Genomic DNA, 24,410 nt, shown 5'->3' with positions numbered 1-24,410 from the left:
ACCACACTATGGACAGTACATCCCAGGGTTTATTTATTTTATAACTGAAAGTTTGTATTTGTTTGACCACTTTTATCCATTTTGTCCACCCCGACCTCCCATCTCTGGCAATCACCCATCTGTTCTCTGTATCTATGAATCCATGAGCTTCTTGCTTCTTTCTTTTTCTTTTTCTTCTTCTCCTTCTCCTCCTCCTCCTCCTCCTTCTTCTTTTTGTTTCCACATGTAAGTGGGATGATATGGTATTTGTCTTTCTCTGTCTCTGACCTATTTCACTTAGTATAGTGTCTCCAAGGTCCATCTATGTTGGACAAATAGCACAATTTCATTCTTTTATATGGCTGAATATACATCACATTGTCTTTGTCCATTTGACTGTCGATGGACACTTAAGTTGTTTCCGTATTTTGGCTATTGTAAATAATGTTGTGGTGAACATGGGAGTGCAAATGTTTTTTTGAGTTAGTGTTTTTGTTTTTTTTTGTTTTTTTTGATAAGTACCCCAAACTGGAATTGCTGGGTCATTTGGTAGTTCTACTTTAAATTTTTTGAGGAACCTCCATACTGTTTCCTGTAGTGGCTACACCTATTTCTTGTCTTTTGGATAATATGCTGCCCTTTAATGATTATCTTCTAGAGTGTAAGCTGAATCTTTACTCTGTCACTCATCATTTATTATTTGTGTGACCATAGGCAAGTTACTTAACTTCTCTAAGCTCAGTGTCTTCATCTATAAAGTGAAGACAGTAATTGTTATAAGGGTTAAATGAGAAAATACGTGTAAAATGTTAAGTACTATGCCTGACACATAATTAACATTAGATGTCACCTTTCTTCTTATTTTTCCACTTCGTAACATTTTAGCATCATTGCTCTTGTATTAATTATTTGGAGGTGGGGTCAATTTTGAGTAGACGTGATGGGTGTGGGGAAGCCTCCACTACAGAAAGCACCGGTAGTGTACTTGGTCTCTGGCCCACAGGAAAAGCAAATTAGATGCCACAGCACTAGTGAGGATAAAAGATTGGTTCAATTTCTATCTTTCTTGGGTAGATAAACCAGTGTGTACTTTTCTTTCTGAAGTCTCTTGCCCATAACATCCTGTGCTATGCTGATTACTCATTAAACAAGTATTTATTTAATCCCAGTTATGTGTCCTATATGTGTGCTTGGTGCTGTAAGGATTACAAAAGGAAGAAGGCGTAGTCTCTGCCCCGAGTGTACTTGAGGAGGCTTGATTTCTAAGCACAAAAACAGAGGACTATTCTGAACTGGGTGTGTGGTGGAAAACCAGTGTGCCTATTCTAGGGAAAAGATTTCACAGACTAACTCTTCCCAGCATGCTTCCAAGTGCTGTGACAACCCCTTAAAATATTTGTCAAAAGAAGTAGTCAATTTCAGAAGAAATTCTGCTTTTCCAGATTGATGCTATAAATAGGCAGAATAAGTTATCTGTGTCTTACAACTTTTTAAGACACAGCAATGATTAAAAATGGTAAAAAGTTGGCATTATGTCTGGGTCTGGGGTCACATCAAAACCTTTTAGAATTTGTGTCTCATTATTGGATTTTTTTGATTTTTGTTTGTAGTGGCTTAGGCAAGTTACTTTCTGCATGTGTAAAATGCTCTAAATAAAAATATCTCACTAGGCTGTTCTGCAGATTACATGAGATATGATGTAAAAGCACTAGGCATAGCACATGGTAGCAAGTATCCAATTAGCAGTAGTTTTCTTTCTACATTGATGGATATGCTCCTTGCCTTTTCTAAACTAGAGGTTTAAATGAAGTCCTCCTTTTGAAGCTCCTCCTCCTGTTAGCCACTTTTATTCTCCTATCCCCTGGAGCATTTCGATATTGTGTGCAGCTCAGCACGGCTTTACATGCACAGCCCATGAAAGAGTTAATAATGCTGTGCTCCAACCTTTCTAGTTTGCTGGAGCTACTTAATCAGAGAAATCATTGTGGCTCTTTTCATGCAACTCATTGATGTCCAAAGCTACTAATTAGAGAGAAGGAGTATAGAAAATCAATCTTTACTAACATTGACATTTCTTCCAATTTAAGCAATTGGTTTGCTTGCATTCTTTGTGAAAACCTGTTGAGATCTAAAATTATCCCAGATGACTACATTAGAGAGTTCTAATAGGTTTAGTATTAGAATAAAGATTATTTGAACATTAAATACATAGAATTTGGAAGGGATCCAGCATATTACATGAGCTCACTAGACAAGTAGTTTGTATTCATGACACCATTAAAGAAGTCTCCTGTCAAGTTGGGGGGCAGTATAACTCTTTGAGAATGTAGCCTAATTAGAGGGAAGAGGTTTGTGTTCAGTATTTCCCTTCACACCTCTAGTTCTTGATCTTTCTCCACTCTACTCTAGGAAGCCAACCTGTATGAAATACATCCACAGGGTTCTCTTGGCCTCAGCTTCTAATTGGGTTTAGTCAATGGGAGACATTGGTCAGAGACTGGAAGGAGTGGAGATTGTGAGGGCAAGGCATTTATTACCTCAACTCCCTATTTGCAAGGTCACCTTGGGCTGGCTGTGTCCTTCTACCTAAGATCACATCTCCTGTGATTCTCTCCCTATAGCCTGTCTGTCTTCAACTTCCTGCAACTCTCCCTTCTCTTGCTACTTTGTGTGTGTGGGGTGGGTGGGTAATGGGGCATGTTACCAGTCCCAAGATACTGTATCATGCCTTGTGGTTTTTCTTATACCCTTCTTGTATCTTTGCAAATAGTCAAAATTTTACTGAGCTTTCCTTAAATTACCCAATTTGAATATGTCATCTGTTTCCTATTAGAACTTCAAATGATAGAGAACAATAGCAACTTCTTGAAAGATCAGAGTGACCGCTTGAATTACTGGTTTGTAACAAATTCTGCCAATTCATAAAAATGCTGTGTGCCTCATTACATATTCAGGTAAAAGTGGATGAATTCACAAGAATGGTGTATAATGATGTGGCTTGTGTTGGTTGTGTTTTGTGGTTAAATAGAATGTCATTTGGCTTGAATGAGGATAGTATTAGAAGTTTAGTAAATGCCAGTGTCTTCAAAGAGTTAGAGATGGAGTGGGATGCTGAATGAATTGCATCTTAACTTCTTAACTTGCACGTGAGGAATCTGAATCACCAAGAAGTTAGATGAGTTACCCAAGGTCAGAAAATTAGTATGTGGCAAAGCTGGGTCTTGAGCCACGTCTTGCGACTCTAAGGTTGTTTTAGTGCTTCAAATGGTGGAAAGAGTTAAATTTAGTTTTCGTTATGCAAAATACATGGATTTGACTTTAATTGGTCAGCTTGCAATGAACTAGAAATGTACTCCGGTGTGGTGGTGTGGGTTTGATTTGTTTTTAAATAGGAAATTAAGTGCAAGTAAGGAATTTCAGTTTACAATAACCCATCTGTCACATCGACTTAGCCAAATAGAACAATGTTATGAAGATGTTAACATTGTTTTAGAATTTGTTTATTCATAAGGGATTTTTTTTTTTGCTGTATAGTACTTTTAATTTCAGAAAATATGATTTATACTATTGCTGAGTGATGAATTATAAAAATACTCAGAAAAAAATGCTAAACTCTTTTAGTATTTTATTATTAAAAGAGTTTTGGGGAAACTGGTCTCTCACTGTTTTATACTAGAAAAATATTTTATTTTCTATTGTGTATGTGGTGTATGTACCCTGAGAATTGGAATAGTTGTTACATGGAAGGTGTCAGTGTTTCTGCCCTTAAGATAGTAACAGCCTAATGCAAGAGATATGGGATAGAGAGTATATCCAAATTGGAAAATAAACAGTGTAAAATTTCTGTCTAAGCCAACTGTTAGGAGGACCTACAAGATAATACCTTCAATTAAAGTATAAATCCCTGAAGTCCAGGGTAAAAACTTAACATTTCTTTCATAGCATCTTCTACCTATTTACATGGTAGGCAGGGAAAATGATACTTAGTAAATATTTGACAAATAAATAAATGAAATCACAAAAGGTGTTCTTGTAGTATTTAAGGAGTAAGAAGGGAGTTTGGTCTAATCTGTTTTTTTATCCAGTTCATAGTTGCAAGGCTAGATGGTTGGGAGTATTACTTTACTATATATGTTGTGTGTGAGTGTGGCGACGTTTTTTTCTATTTAAGTTTGCATATAGAAAAATTAGATCGTCAACTCAGTATTATCCCTTTAATAAATTAAGAAGTGGAACTGTTTAGGTAAACAAATCAATGACAGGTTGATTTAAATCAATTTTACTATGAAACATCATCAATTTTCTCGCACATAAAATCTTGAAAATTAAGAAATATAAGCAGTTTATTGGCTTCAGTTTTTGCGCTTTGATACTGATCCATGAAAACAGTGACTAACACCAGCCAAATGTATTAGTTTTCCTTGCACTTTTGAAATGCAGTAAGGTGGTCTTTGCTCTAATTATGTTTTCCTTGATAATGCTGCACATTACTGTATTACCTGCATATTTTAGAATTTTGAACTATCAAATTTGCCTCTGTGTAATGCAAATATGTGCCATTCCCTTTAAAAACATAAATGGGTCCTTGTTTTTTTAATATCAAGATAGGCTCAGTTATCTTTTGAAAGGTGGAGCTCTCAGAGAGGCAGATCTGTTGGAAAGGTAATGGTCAACTCTGTGCTTATCCAGACGGAAGATTGTATTTTGATACTGACATTTCCTCCAAAAAGGAAGTTAAATAGGAAGTTACACCGTGGTCCTCTAGAGAGAGTACGCAGTGCTCCTTTATTACTTATTCTATCAAATTAGTTTTCTTCCTCATTCGACCCCAAGGTGGAGGAATACAAACATGAGAGGCTGCAGGACTCACACTGAGCCGTATCTCTGAGTGGGTGGATCCTTAGTACGCATGTGTCTGTCCCTTTTTCCTTCTTCCTTCCTTCGAGCATGCTAAGGCAGGGAAAACTCCTACTTGTGAAAACACACGGCTAACTCTCTCTTTTCTCTTTTTCTCTATTTCCCTTCTATATTGTGAGAGTAGAAAGCTGTTCCTCAGATGAGGTTCAACAAGCTATTTTGCTGTCTCTAGATTCACTCTTCATTCCACAATGCAACAAATGTGGAGTTACTGTCCTAACAAGAAGATCAGTATTAGACAGTGAGAAGAACTATGTTTATTTCTTCACTGTTGTATCCCCAGAACATAGAGATAGCAGTCTTGTAGAACTAAAACACAAATGAATAAATGCATAAAACCACACTCTACCTTTTCCATAAATCTTCCTCTTCCCCCATAATCAGGGAAACTTGAAAAACATTTTACTCCATGAGTGTACATACCAAAGGATGTAAAATACTTCTTTGATGGATTTCTTTCTCCTTTCCCTTTGGTCTTGACGGCTTGCAGATTTGACTTTCATATTAACCTGACTTCATTTGCTTTCAAATATTGAGGGTGGATAAAAAGGATGTTAGCATCACCTAATATGATTTGTCCTTCTTTGTGGAAGGCCCTGGACCCTAAAATATTTTAGGATAACATTGGTTGTAAATTCTAAGATCTGTTATGATAGAAACTTTAACATTGTTTAAATTGGTTAAAAATATTGGTATGTGTCTGGCATTTTTAATTTAAATAGTTGAAACTTTATTGTTTTTAAGTTACAGTATCATTCAATTGAAGAACACAGAAGTGTAAAATGTAATGTAGTTTTATTTACTTTTTTGGTAATTGTTTTGTTTGTCCATTTAGATTTTTTGATTTTTTAAAATAAATCTTCAACCACAATTAATTGGAACATTTAGATAATAAGTATAGAGATTTTCTTCACAAGGCAAATTGTTTCCGTTATATTCTATGATGTTATAATTTTGAAGGGTGGTTACAAAAAATGAAAATGGAAAATGTACTTATTAACATTATCTTATCATTAACTTTAAATATTAAACTATCCATGAACTTTTGCTACAATTTTTAAAACAACATAATTGGCTTTTGTGCTTGAGTCAGTGTCTTTTTCCTACTGGTTGTGACTTTCCAAAGCTTTCAGTAAAGCTTTCTGTCTTGTTTTAGACATAGTTGCAAAATGATGGTGATGTGAGAAATTTCTAGACTCATCCCTCCATTTTCAATGAAAAATTATAGAGAGTTGAACTCATTTACCTAATTTGCTACAGCTTGTAATGACTTATCCGGACAAGTATCCATGTGTTTTTTCCACTTTCCTGGAAAACCAGGCTTCAAATCTAGAGAACCCCAGTAGAGTTAAATGCATAAAACTCTGGAGTTCAGTTTGAAAAAGCAGTTTCTGTATTGTGAGTCTTCATAAACCCTTTGGATGCAGGGACGTATGTAAGTATTTTTTTTTCCTTGTTGGGTACACTGATGAGATTTCATCAGCTTGTAACAACCCTACTGGTGAGGGCCATACATCCTATTTGGAAAAACAAAACAAAACAACAAAACATTCTGAATTATTCCTCGGCTTTGAGTCTTTTGAAGGCCTTCTTAAAAACCTGATTTTGGAGTACTTTCCAAATGTGAACAGCTACCTCATTATCTTAGCATAATGAGATAATGTTAATTTAACTATTTAAATTCAGTGTCCTTGCATGGTCTTAAAAAAAAAAAATTTGGGAAAGGCAGCAAGATTTGGAGGAATAAATCTTGAGACAACTAGGTAAAAAAATTCAAGATAAAATATGAGCCACCCTTGAAAATTATTCCTAGAAGAATTTTATCTGGTAAGGCTTTATTTCCCTTCCTAGTAGTTTGAGATGCTACTTTCTTTGTTCTTGCATGTTGGATTGCTAATTTTATTTTCTCCATAACTTTTGTCTTGGTTTTACTGTATTTAGGAAACATTTGAAATCTGTTTTGGTACTTCCTTCGAAAAAATTAATAAGATTATTATTATTTTTTTAATTTTATTATGTTATGTTAGTCACCATACAATACATCATTAGTTTTTGATGTGGTGATCCACGATCCATTGTTTTCATATAACACCCAGTGCTCCATGCAGTACGTGCCGTCCTTAATACCCATCACCGGGCTGACCAATCCCCCCTTGCCCCTCCTCTCTAAAACCCTGTTTGTTTCTCAGAATCCATAGTCTCTCATGGTTCATCTCTCCCTCCAATTCCCCCCCCCCATTTTTCCCTTCCTTCTCCTAATGTCCTCCATGCTATTCCTTATGTTCCACAAATAAGTGAAACCATATGATAATTGACTTTCTCTGCTTGACTTATTTCACTTAGCATAATCTCCTCCAGTCCCATCCATGTTGATGTAAAAGTTGGGTATTCATCCTTTCTGATGGCTGAGTAATATTCCATTGTATATATGGACCATATCTTCTTTATCCATTCATCTGTTGAAGGGCATCTCGGCTCTTTCCACAGTTTGGCTATTGCGGACATTGCTGCTATGAACATTGGGGTGCATATGGCCCTTCTTTTCACTACATCTGTGTCTTTGGGGTAAATACCCAGGAGTGCAATTGCTGGGTCATAGGGTAGCTCTATTTTTAAATTTTTGAGGACCCTTCACACTGTTTTCCAAAGTGGCTGTACCAACTTGCATTCCCACCAACAATGTAAGAAGGTTCCCCTTTCTCCACAACCTCTCCAACATTTGTTGTTTCTTTCCCTGTCCATTTTTGCCATTCTAACTGGTGTAAGGTGGTATCTCAATGTGGTTTTGATTTGAATTTCCCTGATGGCTGATGATGATGAACATTTTTTCATGTGTCTGTTAGCCATTTGTATGTCTTCTTCAGAGAAGTGTCTTTTCATATCTTCTGCCCACTTTTTGACTTGATTATTTGTCATTTGCAAATATCTTCTCCCATTCCGTGGGTTGCCTCTTTGTTTTGTTGACTGTTTCCTTTGCTATGCAGAAGCTTTTTATCTTGATGAAGTCCCAAAAGTTCATTTTTGCTTTTGTTTCACTAGCTTTTGGAGATGTATCTTGAAAGAAGTTGCTGTGGCCGATGTCAAAGAGGTTACTGCCTATGTTCTCCTCTAGGGTTTTGATGAATTCCTGTCTCACATTGAGGTCTTTCATCCACTTTGAGTTTATCTTTGTGAATGGTGTTAGAGAATGGTCGAGTTTCATTCTTCTGCATGTGGCTGTCCAATTTTCCCAGCACCATTTATTGAAGAGACTGTCTTTTTTCCATTGCATGTTTTTTCCTGCTTTGTCAAAGATTATTTGACCTTAGAGTTGAGGGTCCGTATCTGGGTTCTCTATTCTGTTCCATTGGTCTGTATGTCTGTTTTTGTGCCAGTACCATGCTGTCTTGGTGATCACAGCTTTGTAATATAGCTTGAAATCGGGCAACATGATGCTCCCAGCTTTGTTTTTCTTTTTCAACATTTTCTTGGCGATTCGGGGTCTTTTCTGATTCCATACAAATTTTAGGATTGTTTGTTCCAGCACTTTGAAAAATGTCATTGGAATTTTGATCAGGATGGCATTGAAGGTATAGATTGCTCTGGGTAGCATAGACATTTTAACAATGTTTATTCTTCCGATCCATGAGCATGGAATATTTTTCCATATTTTTGTGTCTTCTTCAATTTCTTTCATGAGTGTTCTGTAGTTCCTAGAGTATAGATCCTTTACCTCTTTGGTTAGGTTTATTCCGAGGTATCTTATGGTTTTTGGTGCTATTGTAAATGGAATCGTTTCTCTAATTTCTCTTTCTACAGTTGCATTGTTAGTGTATAAGAAAGCAACTGATTTCTGTGCATTGATTTTGTATCCTGCCACATTACTGAATTGCTGTATGAGTTCTAGTAATTTGGGTGGAGTCTTTTGGGTTTTCCACATAAAGTATCATGTTGTCTGCGAAAAGAGAGAGAGTTTGACTTCTTCTTTGCCAATTTGAATACCTTTTATTTCTTTTTGTTGTCTGATTGCTGTTGCTAGGACTTCTAGTACTATGTTGAACAATAGTGGTGAGAGTAGGCATCCTTGACGTGTTCCTGATCTTAAGGGAAAGGCTCTCAGCTTTTCCGCATTGAGGATGATATTCACTGTGGGTTTTTCATAGATGGATTTTATGAACTTGAGGAATGTTCCCTCTATCCCTATACTCTGAAGAGTTTTAATCAGGAAAAGATGTTGTATTTTGTCGAATGCTTTTTCTGCATCAATTGAGAGGACCATATGGTTCTTCTCCCTCCTCTTATTAATGTGTTCTATCACATTGATTGATTTGCGAATGTTGAACCACCCTTGCATCCCGGGGATAAATCCCACTTGGTCGTGGTGGATGATCCTTTTAATGTATTGTTGGATCCTATTAGCTAGGATTTTGTTGAGGATTTTGGAATCCATATTCATCAGGGATATCGGTCTGAAATTCTCCTTTTTGATGGGGTCTTTACCTGGTTTGGGGATTAAGGTAATGCTGGCTTCATAGAATGAGTTTGGAAGTTTTCCTTCTGTTTCTATTTTTTGAAACAGCTTCAGTAGAATAAGTATTACTTCTTCTTTGAATGTTTGGTAGAATTCCCCAGGGAATCCATCAGGCCCTGGACTCTTGTTTTTTGGGAGGTTTTTGATCACTGCTTCGATCTCGTTACTGGTTGTTGGCCTATTCAGGTTGTCAATTTCTTCCTGTTTCAGTCTTGGCAGCTTATAGGTTTCCAGGAAGGCCTCCATTTCATCCAGATTGCTCAGTTTATTGGCATATAGTGTTGATCATAATTTCTAATAATTGTTTCTATTTCCTTGGTGTTAGTCATGATCTCTCCCCTTTCATTCATAATTTTATTAATTTGGGTCCTTTCTCTTTTCTTTTGGATAAGTCTGGCCAGTGGTTTATCGATCTTATTAATTCTTTCAAAGAACCAACTTCTAGTTTTGTTGATCTGATCTACTGTGTTTCTGGTTTCTAATTCATTGATTTCTGCTCTAATTTTAATTATTTCTCTTCTAATGCGTGGCTTAGGCATCATTTGTTGCTTTTTCTCTAGTTCTTTAAGGTGTAGAGTTAGTTGGTGAATTCGGGACTTTTCTATTTTTTTGAGTGAGGCTTGGATGGCTATGTATTTCCCCCTTAGGACCGCCTTTGCAGTATCCCGTAGGTTTTGGACTGATGTGTTTTCGTTCTCATTGATTTCTATGAATTGTTTAAGTTCTTTGATTTCCTGGTTGACCCAAACATTCTTGAGCAGAGTGGTCTTTAGCTTCCAAGTGTTTGAATTGCTGCCAAATTTTTTCTTGTGATTGAGTTCCAGTTTTAAAGCATTGTGGTCTGAGAATATGCAGGGAATAATCTCAATCTTTTGGTATCTGTTGAGACCTGATTTGTGACCCAGTATGTGGTCTATTCTGGAGAAAGTTCCATGTGCGCTCGAGAAGAATGAGTATTCTGTTGTTTTAGGGTGGAATGTTCTGTCAATATCTATGAGGTCCAGGGCGCCTGGGTGGCTCAGTTGGTTAAGCGACTGCCTTCGGCTCAGGTCATGATCCTGGAGTCCCGGGATCGAGTCCCGCATCGGGCTACCTGCCCAGCAGGGAGTCTGCTTCTCCCTCTCCCGCTCCCCGCTCTTGTGCTCTTTCTCTCTCTCACTCTCTCTCTCAAATAAATAAATAAAATCTTTAAAAAAAAAAATATCTATGAGGTCCATCTGGTCCAATGTATCATTCAAAGCTCTTGTTTCCTTGTTGATTTTCTGCTTAGATGATCTGTCCATTGCTGAGAGTGGAGTAGTGAGGTCTCCTACAATTAACGTATTGTTATCAGTATGACTCTTTATTTTGGTTAACAGTTGGCTTATGTAGATGGCTGCTCCCATGTTGGGGGCATAGATATTTACAATTGTTAGATCTTGTTGGATAGACCCTTTAAGAATGATATAGTGTCCTTCTGTGTCTCTAATTACAGACTTTAGTGTAAAATCTAATTTGTCTGATATAAGAATTGCTACCCCAGCTTTCTTTTGAGGTCCGCTGGCATGGAAGATGGATCTCCATCCCTTCACTTTCAGTCTGGATGTATCTTTAGGTTCAAAATGAGTCTCTTGTAAGCAGCATATGGATGGGTCCTGTCTTTTTATCCAATCTGCAACCCTGTGCCGTTTTATGGGAGCATTTAGGCCATTCACGTTGAGAGTGATTATTGAAAGATATGAATTAATTGTCATCATGTTGCCTGTGAAGACGTTGTTTTTATAGATTGTCCCTGTAAATTTCTGTTGTATATCACTCTTGGGGTCTTTCTCCTTTTATAGAACCCCCCTTAATATTTCTTGCAGGGCCAGCTTAGTGGTCACATACTCTTTCAGTTTCTGCCGGTCGTGGAAGCTCTGCAGCTCTCCATCCATTCTAAATGAAAGCCTTGCCAGATAAAGTATTCTTGACTGCATGTTCTTCTCGTTTAGTACCCTGAATATGTCTTGCCAGGCCTTTCTGGCTTGCCAGGTCTCTGTGGATAGGTCTGACGTTATTCTGATGTTCCTCCCTCTGTACATAAGGAATCTCTTCCCCCAACTGCCCTTAAGATGGTTTCCTTGGTTCTAAGATTTGCAAGTTTTACTATTACATGCTGGGGTGTTGGCCTGTTTTCCTTGATCTTGGGAGGGGTCCTCTCTGCCTCTAGGACAGGAATGTTTGTTTCATTCCCCAGATTAGGGAAGTTCTCAGCTACGATTCTCAAATACATCTTCTAGTCCTCTCTCTCTCTCCACTCCCTCCGGGATTCCAATGATTCTGACATTGGAATGCCTCATGGTGTCACTTATTTCTCTGATTCTATTTTCATGGATTCTGAGTTGTTTTTCCCTGGCCTCCTCTTTTCCCTTTTTATCTATAATATTGTCTTCCAGGTCGCTTATTCGTTCTTCTGCCTCACTTACCTTAGCTGTTAGATTATCTAGATTGGATGGATCTCATTGATAGCATTTTAAAGTTCTGCCAATTCACCTTTCATTTCTGCCCTTAGAGACTCTATGTTGCCATTAATTGATTTCTCCATTCTAGCCATTGTCTTCACAATTGCTAGCCTGAATTCCATCTCCGACATCTTGGTTATATCTGCATCCATTTGTAAATCTGCAGCATAAGTCATAATCCCTGAGTCTTTTCTATTTTGGGGGTTCCTTCTCCTAGTCATTCTGTTGATGGGTGTTTGAGGGAATGTATAGAGTCCAAATTATTGACCAGAACCCAAGCAAGATGCACCTGTTTTCTTGGGACCTTAGGGTTGCTGGCCTCTTGTTTTCCCAGCCTGTCTTCTGCGGGAGGGGCCTGCCCTGCTGTTACTCAGGCAACCCTGTTTGGGCGGAGTTGCCCTACCCCCCTGTGGCGGGGGATGGGCTCAGCGGGAATCAGTTTTTGGGGCTTTTGTTCTCTGGCGGCTTTCCCTGTCGGCTTTCCACATCTCTTCCGCGAGTCAGAGCAGAAGAGACCATTTCCAACCCTCTGCCTCAGAGCAGAGAGATCGCAGTCTGTTCTTCAGTGAGCTCTCCAGGTCACACCATCTCCATTTCTGTCCGTGCAGCTATAAACTGCAGCGTCCTGGGTTGTGCGCCCCTCTGCAGTGCTCCCAGTCCTGCCTCCACGTCGGAGCGCGTCTCTGCCCTTTGTGCTTCTAAAACCGCCAGCCGCTCCCAGTTCGCCCACACGACCCGGCCACTCTGGCTTTCTGCCCTAGGGGCTACAGTTCGCAGGCACGACCCTGCCACTCCAGGTTTCCGTCCCGGGGGCTGCAGTTCACAGGCGCGACCCCGCCGCTCCGGGTTCCCGCCCCAGGGGCTGCTCTAAAGTCCTTTACCCGCCGCTACCGGTCTGCGAGTCTGTGCCCTGTCCGCAGCACGCGAGGCTGTTGCTCACCGGCGGTGTAGGATCCCCACGGCCAGGCACCCTCCTGCTGCTGTTTATCCTCTGATATCTGCCGGCGGAATCACGGCTCTCCGCGTCGTACCTCAAAACCAACCGCCTGCGGAATTCTGTTTGTAGAGATCCAGATCTTCTTACATCTCAGGCTGGTTTCGTGGGTGCTCAGAGTGGTCTGGTAGATATCCAGCTCAATTCCGGGGACCAGTTGAAATAGGGTCCCCTACTCCTCCGCCATCTTTCCTTCTCCCCAATAAGATTATTTTTAGAATATAAGGAAATTAAAAGAAATGTAAACCTTTGTCTTCCAAATGTATCTGTTGGGAAAAGAGCAACCCCCTCAAGAAAACCCCACAAAAATATCCCCCAAAACCAAAAAAACCCATCTTTTAAGCTACACCTGTATATTCATTGTATGTGCATACTATTTACTCCTAACTGTATTAGGAAAAAATGAATTCATGACATTCTCCTGGCTTGTCCTTTTTATCTTGTACTATGGATTGTTTAAAAATGAACACTCATTTTTATAAAGCATTATTGTGCTACAATTGACATACAGTAATTTGCTATTAATGTGTACAGTTGCTCTAAGTATATAACTTGATAGGTTTTGACATATGCATATACATATGAAATGGTCATAATCGGGATAATGAACATATCCATCACTCCCAAAAGCTTTCTTGTATTCTTTTATAATCTTCCCACTTGTCCCCAGCAACCACTGATTTGTCTTCTGTCTTTAAGTGTTAGTTTGCATTTTCTGGAGTTTTGCATCAAAGAAAAATATTTACATCTTTTTTTTTTTAATTTTCTTTGATCTCTGTGTTGGTTTCTATGCATTATGTAAAACAGCCAACTCTCCATCTTGAAGGAATGGCCTCATGTAGGAGATGGAACCTTACTATCAACTCTGTAGCTCTTGGTTGTCTCTCAAACCTTGGTGATGGTCCAAGCAGCCTACTTTATTTTTAGTGGCTCCCAGTAGTTAAACATGTGCCAAGACTTGTTATTTTCCTAAAGGGGAGGATCTCCATCAGCACCTAGATTTAGGCTGACTGGAAGCTAGACCCTTAGGCAGCAGCTTTTAAAGTATGCAAATATACCTCTTTCGGGGGAAAACACCCAGAGATTGGTGTTTCTGTGTATTCTTTCTGTGTTGAGAGTTTTACTCATTTTTGTCTTGCTTGTCTATCATTATTTTGTGATCAATCCATGTTATTGTGTGTATCAATAGTTCATTCTGTATTTTTTTGAGAGTATTTTATTGTATGGATATGCTGAAACTGGTTTATTCATTCACCTGTCAGTGGGCATTTAGATTGTTTATAGTTTTTTGGCTCTTAAAATAAAGTTGCTGTGAATATTCATGGACAAGTAGACATACACTTTTATTTCTCTTGGGTTATGCTTAGAAGTGGAATCGCTGGATCATTTGGTAGGTGTATGCTTATTGTTTAAGAAACTGCCAAACTGTTCTCCAAAGTGGTTGGCTGGTTTTACATTTCCATTAGCAGTGTATGAGTGTTTCAGTTCCTCTATATTTTCATTAGCACTTGGTATGTTAGCCCTTGTAATTTTATCCACTCTAATAGGTGTGTAGAGGTATCTCATGTGGCTTTAATTTATATTTTGCTAATGACTAATGATGTTGAACATCCTATCATGGGCTTATTTGCCATTCATATATCTTCTTTGGTGAAATGTCTGTTTAAATCATTTGCCCATTTTGATATTTTTCTTAATAAGTTTTGAGAGTTCTTTATTTATTTTTGATACAGTTATTTTATCAGATAAATGATTTGCAAGTATTTTCTCCCACTCTGTGGCTTATCTTTTCCTCCTCTTAGCGGTTCTTTTGACAAGAAGAAGTTTTTAATTTTTATGAAGTTCAATTTACCGTTTTCCCTTTTATTGATCATGCATTTGGTGTATCTAGGAAATATTTAATCCAAGGTCACAAAGACTTTTCTCCTATATTTTCTTGTAGAATTTCTGTTTTACATTTTACATTTAGGTCATTGATCCATTTTGAGTTACTTTTTGCACATAGTGTGAGGCATAGACCAAAGTTCTTTTTTTTTTTATGTACAGATATGCAATTATTCCCACCATTTGTTGAAAGATGATCCTTTCTCCACCAAGTTGCTTTAAAAATTTTTTTTAAAGGGCGCCTGGGTGGCTCAGTTGGTTAAGCGACTGCCTTCGGCTCAGGTCATGATCCTGGAGTCCCTGGATCGAGTCCCGCATCGGGCTCCCTGCTCGGCGGGGGGTCTGCTTCTCCCTCTGACCCTAACCCCTCTCATGCTCTCTGTCTCTCATTCTCTCTCTCTCAAATAAATAAATAAAATCTTTAAAAAAAAAAAAAAAAAAATTTTTTTTAAAGATTTATTTATTCCCTTTTTTTTAGAGAGAGTGAGAGAGAGAGAGAGAGCATGAGCAGGAGGGGCAGAGGGAGAGGGAGAGAGAATCCCAAGCGGACTCCACACTGAGCATAGAGCCTGACATTGGGCTTGATCTCATGACCCTGAGATCATGACCTGAGCTGAAAACAGGAGTAGGGCACTTAATTGACTGTGCCACCTACGTGCCCCCAAATTGCTTTTTTATCTTTGTTAAAAATCAGTTGTCTATGAAAACACTCTGTACTTCCTTTTTTTTTTTTTAAGATTTTATTTATTTATTTGACAGAGAGAGAGCACAAGCAGGGGAAGTGGCAGAGGGATAGGGAGAAACAAACTCCCCACTGAGCAGGGAGCCTGACACGGGGCTCGATCCCAGGACGCTGGGATCATGACTGGAGCCGAAGGCAGACACCTAACCAACTGAGCCACCCAGGTGCCCCAACACTCTGTACTTTCTACTCAATTTTACTGTAAACCTATATCTGCTCTAAAAAATAAACTCTTTAAAAGAAGAAGAGGCATCTGGGGTCATCTTTCATCAGATTTATCCCTGAGTATTTAATATTTTTAATGTTATTGTAAATTGCATTGTTTTTTGAATTTTAATTTCTTTTTTTTCTTTTTTTTTTTTTTAAGTAGGCTCCATGCCCAGTGTGGAGCCCAACATGGGGCTTGAACTCCTGACTCTGAGATCAAGGCTTGAGCTGAAATCAAGAGTCAGATGCTCAACCAACTGAGCCACCAGGCACCCCTTGAATTTTAATTTCTAATTGTTCATTGGGAATATATAAAAATACAGTTGGTTTTGTATGTTGATCTTTGATCCTGCAACATTGTAAACCTTACTTTTTAGTTCCAGTTGCTTTTCTGTAGATTCTATTTTATTTTCTATGTAAGCAATCATATTGACATATTTTTCTTTTATTACTTTAAAGATATTGCTTCATTGTCTTCTCCTGTACCTTGTTGCCCATGGGAAATCTGCTGTCACCCTTATATTTGTTCCTGTCTATGTAATGTGTCTTTGTTTCCCTGGCTGCTTTAAATTTTTTTCTTTTTATCATTGTTTAGAATAATTTGATTATGGTGTGTAATGGTGTCATTTTCTTATATTTCTTGTGCTGGAGGTTAATGAGCTTTTTGGTTCTGTGGGTTAATATTTTCATCAAATATTTATTCAAAAAATTTTTTAATTTCCTGCCTCCTCGTCTTCAGGACTCCAATATATGCATGGTAGTCCTCTCAAAATTGTTCCACAGCTCATTGATTTTCCATTTATTTCTAAAATTCTTTTTTCCCTTTATGTTTCATTTTGGAAAGTTTCTATTAGTATGTCTTCAATTTAATAATATTTTCTTCTATATACTTAATCTACCATTAATCACTTCTAGTGTATTTTTCCTTTTAGACATTGCAGTTTTCATTTCTAAAAGTTCAGTTTGGGTCTTTTTCATGTCTTCCCTGTCTCTACTAAGTTATTGAAAATATGAAATATAATTGTAACTACTATAATGTCCTTCTAACATTTGTGTCAGTTCTGGGCCAGTTTTCATTGATTGATTTTTTTCCCCATTAAGATTTGTATTTTCCTGCTTCCTTGCATGCTTGATAATCTTTGACTGGATGCCAGACATTGCCTTTTTGAGTGCTGGACATTTTTGGATTTCCATAACTATTTTTGTGCTTTATTATTTAAAAAAATTTGTTAGGGTGACCTCGAAGTGTGTTTAGTCTCGGGCTAATTATTCCTCACTTCTGAGGCAACACTCTTCCAAGCACCCTACTCAGTGACTCATGCATTATGATGTCTCCTCACCTGCTTTGTGGGAACAGGCACTATTCCCAGTCCTAGGTGAGCTCTATGTACTGTTCTTTCTAATCCTCTCAGGTTGTTCTTTCCCCAGCTTCAGCTCATTTTCTCACATTCATGTTCAAATCAGTTCCCTGCTGAATTTTTTTAGAGAGATCCTCTGAGGATCTCTGGAGTTCTATTTCTGTGCAAGTTTTTCCTTTTTGGTACTCTGTTGTACAAATTTCAGTAGCCTCGGTCTCCCCAGACTCTCAGCTCTGTCCTTTCATCTCAGGGAGTCAGCTGGATTTCCCCTGGATTCCCTCTCTCTGGGCTGCAGCCTGGAAACTCTCTCAAGGCAGGTATGTATACTGGCACAAATGGGGGCTTCACCTTATTTCTTGTTTCCCAGGGAGCACTGTGCTTTATTGCTTGCTATCCAGTGTGTTGAAAACCATTGTTTTTATGTATTTTGTTGGTTGGTTGGTTGGTTTTTGGTGGTTTCAGGTAGGAGGGTAAATCTGGTCTCTGTTACTTCAAATACTCTTGAAGAAATAATTATATGCTAAACAATGTGCTGCATGCAATAAGTATAGCTGTAGGAATTAAGTAAAAGTAGAAGTAATTTCCAGAGTGATAGGAGAAAAGTGCATGGAAAAAGGGAATGAACTGGTATTCGAAGGTTAAGTAGGATTTGGATATATACAGTGGGAGTATCCTGTCCCTGCAGTCAGAAAGAGTCCTTCTTTTGTCACAAAAGACCTATGGAGACGTGAATGAACAAAACCTCTGTTGGCTATTTTAAGGTACCAGTCTACCTATTTACCTCAAGGAATTCTTTTTGCTTATCTGTATCTTTTAGATGGAAACTATTAAGAGATACAGTGAAATACAAAGCTTGGTCATTTTAGAATGTGTTGTTTGTTAATATAATACCAGGTTTTAATTTTCAACATCATCTTATTTTACTATATGAGTTTTTATTGTAAATAATAAACAGATGTTACATAAATAGGCTTTGAATCAAGCAGATCTGGATTTGAATTCTGGCTCTGTCATTTATTAACTGTGTCCTTAGACCAGTTACTTCTCTTAGTTTCAGTTTCTTCATCTTTTTTTTTTTTTTTTTAAGATTTTGTTTATTTATTTGACAGAGACACAGTGAGAGAGGGAACACAAGCAGGAGGAGTGGGAGAGGGAGAAGCAGGCTTCCCCCTGAGCAGGGAGCGTGATGCAGAGCTTGATTCCAGGACCCTGGGATCATGACCTGAGCTGAAGGCAGACGCTTAACGACTGAGCCACCCAGGTGCCCCTCAGTTTCTTCATCTTGAAAATGGGGATAATGGTGGTTGTTGTTGGGATTAAGTGAGATCATTCATATAAAGTACCTGGAACAAAGCCTGGCAATGACTGAACCCTCAATAAATGATTGGTGCCATTATGTTATATTATGAAGCAGAATGGCAGTCACATGAAGCTATTTTGTGGCATTCAGCCTTCTGACATAAAATCGTTTTTTTCCTCGTCAACTCTTATAGCTTAAAAAACTATATTTAAGTGTACCATTCCTCTGTTCATTTCTTAAGCTTCATTTTATTTAGTATTCTCAGTCTTTGCCTACATGATAATAGACATCTGAGTAAAATTTGAAAAAGCATTAGATTTGGATGACTGGGTTCATCTTAATAGCCATGCTGGATTGACCAGATGACCTTGACCAAGTTAACTCTATTTATGTGTGTTTCTCTTCCCCACTTTTTACCTGGATTGTTTCTTTTTTCGTCTCTGTTATCCCTGTCCTGTTCAAGTTGGCATCTTTTTCCAACAGTTTATCCTCTGTGGGTTTCATTCTGGGAGGGAGCTTTGGCTGGTTGATTTTGAGAGTTTGTAGGGACCCAGCTCCCTCAGCCCCTTCAGACCTTACTGAAAACCTCTTGCACTATAAATAGGAATGCCCTGAGTTCTGAGTTTCAGCCACTGTCCTCACATTGATCCACTGTGCTTTCCAGTAAGCACTTGTTGACAATTTTTGGGTTTTCCTATTCTCAGATTCATCAGATATACCCTTTGCTTTTTTCTCTCTCCTCCTACATGGCATAACAAATGGGTCTTGTGGCTGCTCGTGGTTTACCCCCATCCACTCAAATTTTCAGGTTCCTGGGGAAATCTTATCATTTAATTGTCACCATTTGATGTTAATATTGCTCATGAGTTTTTGGTTTTGTTCTCCTAGTTGCTCTGTTTTTATGGGGGGCCTTTGGGGGAGATTTAAAAACTACATCGTGGCTGCCATCATAGTCCCAGAATTCCTCCCCATCAGTCTATTTTTCACATTTATCTCTTCATTTGAGATATAGCCAACAGTTTTCTGGAAGCTTTGACCTAAAGGTTAATGAAATGGAAACTAGATTGTGATAAAAGAAACTAGCTTAGCTGGAGGTAGCTTGCTGGTGGAATTCTTTTAATGCAGGCATTTAATTTTTCTGGATGTGTCTATCTGTGGCTTAGGATACATTACCTCCTTATTATTTAATTTGCAAATATGATGACAGTGTATATATATCATTTTTATGCATTTCAGATATGCCACATGTCAATTTCTGTTCTTCTGCCCTATAAACATGAGAATTGCTCAAAAATTTCTGATATAGCACCATTACTTAAAATTCAGGTATTGGTTTTATTCAATATCACCAGAATTATAAAGGAATTTTACTTTTGCCATGTTGAACACTTTTTAAAAAAAGTCTTCTTGGTGAGCTGAGTTTGCTTTCTTTTCTTTCCCTGATCTCTTATTCTTCTTTGTCTTAAAAATCATTTGGGTTGGAAATGTAGGAGGTAAAAAGATTTTTTTTTTAGTGTTTTTATTGGTTTCATATGTAGAGAGTGTCAATTAAACCAATCCAATTTCTTTTGGAACTTTGCCCTCTTTTTTTTTGAGGAAATTAATCACTGCAGAAATAAACATGTCATCTGGTCATTTCCAACCTTATGGATTTTTGTTCAAGTTTAAAATTGATTAGAAGTAGTGCTGGTAGTGGTCTGGGGTGACTGAGAGAGGAAGGAAGCAGAATTAATTATCCCCCCAAATCTATCCCACTCCAAGGGCATTTTCTGCAGAATCATTATTGTGAGTGTATTGTTAGACCATGAAATGTGAATGTATTAGCAATTTTACCTGATTCACAGGAGAGGAAAATAGGAATCTGAGAAATTTTTTAAAGTCCTGGCAAATATAATTAATCCCCAAAGTTCCTTCTTGTGTTCTATGTTCTGCTGTAGAGAAAGCTGAACTTTTAACAGCAGTAATCACAATGACTTATATTTGCCTTACAATAACCATTTTCACTTAATCTTCAGAGAGATTCAGAAAGTCCTCATTTTGGAAACTGTAGAAGTTACTATTGATCACATACATTTTTGTGTATAAGCACACTTCAATGTAGTCGGATGATTTGCAGCAAGAAGAGGTATTCTCCTCATCTGACCTCACCTCTTTGTCCCCAGTACAGCCCATCTGCTCCTCTCTTGAGTCTTGCTGAGTGTGGTACCCAGTTTAGGACTGTTTAATCCCTAGTTACCCACTGTTGCCAGGCTATTGTCTCCTGTCTGAAAGACCTCTCAACATTAGCTGTGTTAGTAAGAATTAATCTTTCCATTCTTATCTTGCTCAAAACTCAAATTCTGCAGGAAGTCTTCTATTAAATGCTATTTATTCCCTCTGATGGTAGCCATTGGGCAACATCCCCTCAGCACATATATATTTTATTTGAATGGTAATGCTTCTCACTGCACTTAATATAGCTTCCAATCCAAACTGAGCTCTTAATAAACAACTATTAACCAACTAACCTATCACCTTTCCTTGTAGCAGAACCAGTAAGTAAGCCTCATATATCAAAATTCTGTATTTATTCAGGTTTTGAGTATTTGAGGGTAATACAAATGATTTATGGAAACAAAAGAGGATGAGTTTAGATGAATTGGGTGTTATACTAGAATTTGGTTATTTGCATACCACCTCTTAAATATAGTATGTAGTAATAACTCTATAAATGTATTTTGAATGATAAAACCAGCTACTAGTTAGCTAATTTAGCTACTAGCTATTTTTACTAAAAACTGCTACTATGTATTACTGTGTACCAGGCACTCTGCTAAAGAAACTGGATTATTTTGTCTAGTCTTACCAATATTTGGAGGTTTGTACTACTCTTATACTTATTTCATGGGTGGTGACCTTGGTGCTTAAAGAAGCTAGATAACTTGCCCAAGATCACCTGGGTAATAAATGGCAGAGATGTGGTTTTATTACAGGCGGTCTGCACCTAGAAATTTTGTTTTTAACCACTCCATTCAACTCTTAATGCCAAGAATAAGAACACCATGATGAATCATCTTTTTTCCTTGTCCATTTTATCATACCTGGGCAGATTTAAATGGTCCAGAGCAGCGTTTTACAAAAACTTTTTCCAGACAATCTGCCTCAGAATCATTGTATCATATAACCAGTTCATTGATTAAGCATGGCATGTGGGATGCAGATTACAGCTTTAGTTTTTTCTCCCACTCTTCTGGTTTTATTCAGAGGTCTGCTCCATAGCAATTCTTGCTTTAGGACTGCTTATTATTTCCTTGTACAGATGAAGCATTCAATGTCATGGAACTGGTTTGAAACATTTCTTTTGTAAATTCTGCACATGGAAGGGGAGGGTAAATGGGTGTGTTTTACACTCACTTTGATATCTGTCATATTGGTGCCTGTGCAGAATATCTTCATTTTGCCCCTCTAGACCCACTCCCCATTTCTATCCATCCTCTTGTGTGGCCCCGGAGAGTGATATATAATGACTTCACAAAGGGGCTCCCTTGCCTTCTGGCTCCCTCTTGAGTTTGGACAATGAGGAGTTTGGGAAGAAGCCAGGAAGAAGGGGGGAACATGGGGTTGGGTTAGTAATTCCTTGGCTCCCTCTCTACTGGATTTTTTGGGGGCTGCCTGCATCCTTCAACAAAGGCCATAGCTTTTGTCAAGCAGTTCTCTCTACCTGACTCTTCCTTCTGGTTCTGGTGACAGCTCTCTTCCCTTGTCTTTCTGGGTCTAATGACGTTGACTGGTGCCTTACTGCGGTGAGACCTGAGGCTCTGCATTACCCCTTGTCATTTCACTGCACTCTGCCCTCACCTTTCGTAAATACTCCCTTTATTAAACTTTCCTCACGTTACCCAGCTTCAGTGTGCCGTCTGTTTCCTGCTGGTATCCTATTTGATATGACACCCTAGTTGAAACTGATATAGAGATGCTGTCATTTTAACATCCTGTTACATGCATTAAAAATAGAGATTCCTTGGACCCTTACTTGACTTACTGAATCACAGTCTCTGGTGGTGGGAGCATCTGGGATTCTTGTTTTTAACAAGCATCTCTGATGATTCTACTGCTCACTAAAGATTCAGATTTAACAGAAGTCTAACATCAATTCAGGAAGTAGAAATCAAGTTTTAGTGAGTCCCAACCATGGAGATTTAACCATTTTGCCAGCCTAGAAGGCTTACTGAGTTCAAATTGACAAGGTTCTTTGAGATTCAGTAATCGAGAAATACTGTGTTCATACAATCCATGGAGCATTTGTGTGGGTTTTTTTTTAAATTTTCTCTAAAATTTGGCTTAATTCTTTTAAGTGAATTGATTGATATTTTTGACTGTCATACATAGCTCCTGTGCATGGTTATTTTTTATACTTTTCTTGAGATTATAGACATGGGCTACTAGTATCTGTACAAGTTAATTGTTGGCCTAATACCATTTTTTTGTTACTACTTCAACAAACAGTGTTTGAAATAACTACTACTGCTACTTGCTTTCTAGGACATCTTTTTAAAGGGAGAGTTTTGGAATTACTCTTAATAGAGATGTGGCAGGCATAATAATGGCCCGCCAAAAATGTCCATGTCCTAATCCCTGGAACCTATGAATGTGTTAGGTTACCTGGCAAAGAGGAATTAAAATTGTAGATGAAATTAAATTTGCTAATCACATGACCTAGAGATGCTGAGATTGTCCTGGAATATCCAGCTGGTCTTAATGTAATCACAAGGGTCCTTCATGGTAGAAGAGGGAACAGAAATCAGAGCAATGTGATCAGAGAAGGACTAGACTTGTTGGCTTTGAAGATGAAAAGGAACTAGGAGCCAAGGATTGAAGACTTCCTCTAGAAGCTGGAAAAGAAAGGAAATGGATTCTCCCCTAAAGCTTCTGGGAAGGAGCACAGCTCTTCTGACACCTGAATTTTAGCTTCAGTGAGACCCATGTTGGACTTCCAACCTACAGAAATGTAGGTAATACATTTATATTGTTTTAAGCCACTAAATTGGTGGTATTTTATCACAACAATAGAAAACTGATACAAAGGGTTAAGGGAATAGTAAATCAATACTTTAACTGGGGTCATTTACCCAGCAAACCCTTGAAGTATGGAAAGGCTGTAATTGCCATGTTTGAATGTTTGAAAATTTAATTCAGTCCTTTGGAGCTTTAGTGGGTGACATCATGACTTTTTGATATTTTAATTATGAGGTTGGCATGGGAGCAAATTGCACACCGAGAGTGAGAACTGGGAACCTGTGGTGCATTATTGGACCCATTCTAAGCCAGGCTTGACTGTCTAGAATGTAGCTGACTTTCTGTGAATAGCAGGCCAGCCCCCAGGGATGATAGTTCCATAGAGACCCTGTTTTTTTGTGTCTCTGGGAACCTGTTAGCCCATCACTGAGCTGGTAGAGAGGCTGGGCAAGGAGCAAGAGCACTTGTGTCTGATTTTCTTTCTTATCTTTTCCATTTTCTATTGTATTTTTTATTTTACTTATTATCTTCCAATTCTCATATTGAAAATTTTTTATTTTCTATCATTTTTAATTCCCAAGAACTAATTTTTGATTTCTGAATGATGATAAGGACTCCCTCCTTGACCAAACTTTAGTTGGGCTCTGCTGAAATCTCTTTTTGGGGATGGCTTTCTTTGGCCTGCCAGCTCAGTTTTAGCAGGAATCCTGCTAAACCAGTTTAGCGAGAATTCCTCCCACCCCCAATGCTTGATATCCAGTGAAGTTCCTCAGCCTCCTATCTTCCATACCTAACAAATTTCCTTTTAGTATTCCATCTGAAATTTCCATCTGATGACTCCCTCAATTCAGCCTGTTGGCTACAAATCCCCAGCAGTCCCTACTGTATTCAGAGTTGAGCTCAGTCTCTCTCCCTTACTTGAAATAGTCTTGAATCCCTATTACAATCATCTTGAATAAAGTCTTCCTTGCCTGTTTAATTTGTCCAGTGCAGTTTCTCTTGGATAATCCTTCTTTTATATAGACTCTTTCTCTTATTTCTTTC

General features: G+C 38.2%; 1 protein-coding gene across 5 annotated transcripts in view; it reads left to right on the top strand.

Moving 5' to 3' along the window:
* Positions 1–24,410, top strand: part of RASGEF1B (RasGEF domain family member 1B) — a 632,176-nt gene that overhangs the window by 79,397 nt on the left and 528,369 nt on the right. For 2 of the 5 annotated variants that reach the window (XM_032400631.1, XM_032400629.1), the window contains exon 1: positions 16,988–17,388. The exons of the other annotated variants lie outside the window; for them this stretch is intronic. The gene's annotated coding sequence lies outside the window, so the exon portion shown is untranslated. Of the gene's footprint in view, positions 1–16,987; positions 17,389–24,410 lie in introns of those variants that run through there. 5 annotated transcript variants of the gene reach the window in all.

This window comes from Phoca vitulina, unplaced genomic scaffold (genome assembly GCF_004348235.1).
Source record: "Phoca vitulina isolate PV1807 unplaced genomic scaffold, GSC_HSeal_1.0 scaffold3, whole genome shotgun sequence".
Classification (NCBI taxonomy): Eukaryota; Metazoa; Chordata; class Mammalia; order Carnivora; family Phocidae; genus Phoca; species Phoca vitulina.
This window is presented reverse-complemented; position numbering and strand designations above follow the sequence as displayed.